This window comes from Mastomys coucha, unplaced genomic scaffold, assembly GCF_008632895.1.
Source record: "Mastomys coucha isolate ucsf_1 unplaced genomic scaffold, UCSF_Mcou_1 pScaffold1, whole genome shotgun sequence".
NCBI lineage: Eukaryota > Metazoa > Chordata > Mammalia > Rodentia > Muridae > Mastomys > Mastomys coucha.
In genome coordinates, this window is record NW_022196891.1 from 21,320,681 (window position 1) to 21,324,360 (window position 3,680).

Here is a 3,680-nt window from a genome sequence, read left to right on the forward strand (position 1 = left end):
GAGGTCAAAGGGATACAAATTGGAAAGAAAGAAGTCAAAATATCACTATTTGCAGATGATATGATAGTATATTTAAGTGACCCCAAAAATTCCACCAGAGAACTCCTACAACTGATAAACAACTTCAGCAAAGTGGCTGGATATAAAATTAACTCAAACAAATCAGTAACCTTCCTCTACTCAAAGGATAAAAAGGCTGAGACAGAAATTAAGAAAATGACACCCTTCACAATAGTCACAAACAATATAAAATATCTTGGTATGACTCTAATCAAATAAGTGAAAGATCTGTACAACAAGAACTTCAAGTTTCTGAAGAAAGAAATTGAGGAAGACCTCAGAAGATGGAAAGATCTCCCATGATCATGGATGGGCAGGATTAATATTGTAAAAATGGCCATCTTGCTGAAAGCAATCTACAGATTCAATGCAATCCCCATCAAAATTCCAACTCAATTCTTCATAGACTTAGAAAGAGCAATTCTCTAATTTATTTGGAATAGCAAAAAACCCAGGATAACAAAAACTATTCTCAACAATAAAAGAACATCTGGAGGAATCACCATCCCTGACCTCAAGCTTTACTACAAAGCAATAGTGATAAAAACTGCATAATTTTGGTACAGAGGCAGGTAGGTAGATATTGGAATAGAATTGAAGACACAGAAATGGACCCATACACCCAGGGTCACTTGATCTTTAACAAAGAAGCTAAAACAATCCAGTGGGGGTGGGACAGCATTTTCAACAAATGGTGCTGGTTCAACCGGTCGTCAACATGTAAAAGAATGAAAATCAATCCATTCTTATCTCCCTGTACAAAGCTCAAGTCCAAGTGGTTCAAGGACCTCCACATAAAACCAGATACACTGAATCTAATAGAAGAGAAAGTGGGGAAAAGCCTCAAACACATGGACACAGGGGAAATTTTCCTGAACAGAACACCAAGGGCTTATGTTCTAAGATCAAAAATTGACAAAGAGGACCCCATAAAATTGCAAAGCTTCTCTAAGGCAAAGGATGCTGTCAATAGGACAAAATAGCCATCAACAACTGATTTGGAAAAGATCTTTACCAATCCTATATCTGATAAAGGGCTAATGTCCAATATATACAAAGAACTCAAGAAGTTAGACTCCAGAGAACCAAATAACCCTATGAAAAAATGTGGTACAGAGCTAAACAAAGAATTCTCAACCGAGAATACTGGATGACTGAGAAGCACTTAAAGATATGTTCAACATTCTTGGTCATTGGGGAAATGCAAATCAAAATCATCTCATACCAGTCAGAATGGCTAAGATCAAAAATTCAGGTGGCAGCAGATGCTGGCAAGAATGTGGATTGCTGGATATGGATTGCTGGTGGGATTACAAGCTGGTACAACCACTCTGGAAATCAGTTTGGCAGCTCCTCAGAAAATTGGACATAGTTCTACCTGAGGACCCAGGTATACCACTCCTGGGCATATACCAGAAGAAGCTCCAACATGTAATAAGGACACATGCTCCACTATGTTCATAGCAGATTTATTTATAGTAGCCAGAAGCTGCAAGCAACCCAGATGTCCCTCAACAGAGGAATGGATACAGAAAATGTGGTACATTTACACTATGGAATATTTCTCAGCTGTTAAAAACAATGACTTCGTGAAACTTGCAGGCAAATGGATGGAGCTAGAAAATATCATCATGAGTGAGGTAACTCAGTCACAAAAAGACCACACATCTTATGTACTCACTTATAAGTGTGTATTAGGCAAAGAGCATGGAATACCTATGATACAACTCACAGAATATATGAAGCTCAAGAGGAAAGAAGATAGAAGCATGCATGCTTCAGTCATAGAAGGGGGACCAAATTAATAAAAGGAAGTAGGGGGTGAAAGGGACTTTGGAGGAAGAGAAGAGGCAGGAGGAAGAGGGGAAGAATCAGGTACGGGATGAGATGGAGGAGATATACAGAGGGTCAGGAAATTGAACAGTCATGTGTAGCAATGGGGGATGAGGAACTGAGGGTAGCAACCAGAAAGTCCCAGATGCAAAGAAAACAAGAGCCTTCCAGGACCCCATGGGGATGACATTAGCTGAAATACCCCACAAAGGGGAGGGAGAACCTGTGGAAACCATATCTAGAAGTTAGGCATGCCCCCTCCCCCAGGTGAAGCATGGGGCAACTCACCCATCTCCAAATTTTTTAACCCAGAATAGCTCCTGTCTAAAGAAAATACAGGGAGAAAGAGAGGAGCAGAGACTGTACAAGAAGCCATCCAGAGACTGCCCTACCTGGGGATCCATCCCACATCAGACACTAAACCCAGACACTGTTGTGGGTGCCTGACAGGAGCCTGATACAGCTGTCTCCTGAGAGGCTCTGCCAGATCCTGACCAATACAGATGCAGAGGCTCATAGCCAACCATTGGACTGAGCACAGGGACCCCAATGGAGGAGTTAGGGGAAGGAGTGAAAGAGCTAAATGGCCCTTATCAGGAATCAATGGGAGGGGAGGCCCTTGGTCCTGTGAAGGCTTGATGCCCCAGTGTAGAGGAATGCTAGGGCTAGGTGGGAGTGGGTAAGTGGATAGGGAAACACACTCATAGAAGCAGAGTAAGGCGAATGGGATAGGGGATTTGCAGAGGGAAAACTGGGAAAGGGGATAACATTTGAAATGTAAATAAATAAAAGAAAAGAAAAGAATAATTTTGAATAAGTCACAAGATAGACTTAAGAAATGCTGGATTTAAAGATAAGTGTTTATTCCAAGATGTGGCTTGTTGGTCTTTTTCTCCCTCAATGACCTGCTTCCACATCACTGCAGTGTTGTTAGTAAACAGGGGATGAACCATGAGTCTACACTCACAAGTATCTACCATGCTCTAAGGACAAAGCAAGTAGTGTTGTCTGTTAAAGGATTAAATAATCCTGTTTTCTGAAAAAAAGTTATTTTGTATTTTGTTTTCTATTAAAATATATTTAGTTGCAAAGAAAGAAAAAATTCTATAGCAGTGCCTTCCAATATAATTTTCAAACATAATTAAGATTTTAAAAAAGAAGATGTAGCCCTATTGGAGTGGGTGTGGCCTTGTGGGAGTTGGTGTGTCACTGTGGATGTGGGCTTAAAGACCCTCTTTCTAGGTGCCTGGAAGCCAGTATTCTGCTACCAGCCTTCAGATGAAGATGTAGAACTCTCAGCTCCTCCTACACTTTATCTGTCTGGATGCTGCCATGTTCCTGACTTGATGATAATAGCCTGAACCTCCTAACCTGTAAGCCAGCCCCAAATAAGTGCTGTCCTTATAAGAGTTGCTTTGGTCATGGCGTCTGCTCACAGCAGTAAAACCCTAAGACAACTTCATTAAGTACTTATAAATGTACAAAATGTTGCATATAAACAAAATATAGAATTCCACTGGCATTGGAATTTTGGAACATAATCATCACAGATAAGAGAGAATTGCTATACTGTCCAATCCTGCCTGAAATAAAACTGAGGGCTAGAGTTGTTCAATGCTCAGCTAAATAATTACCTTTCAACTTTAGTATTTACCTGAAACCATCTGGTTTTGACCATCCTCCTTGTCATAGCTATAAGGAAGTGGGTCATGAGGAGTGTGTCCTTGATAGAGAAACTAGATAGACTCTCTCTCTCTTTCTCTCTCTCTCTCTCTCTCTCTCTCTCT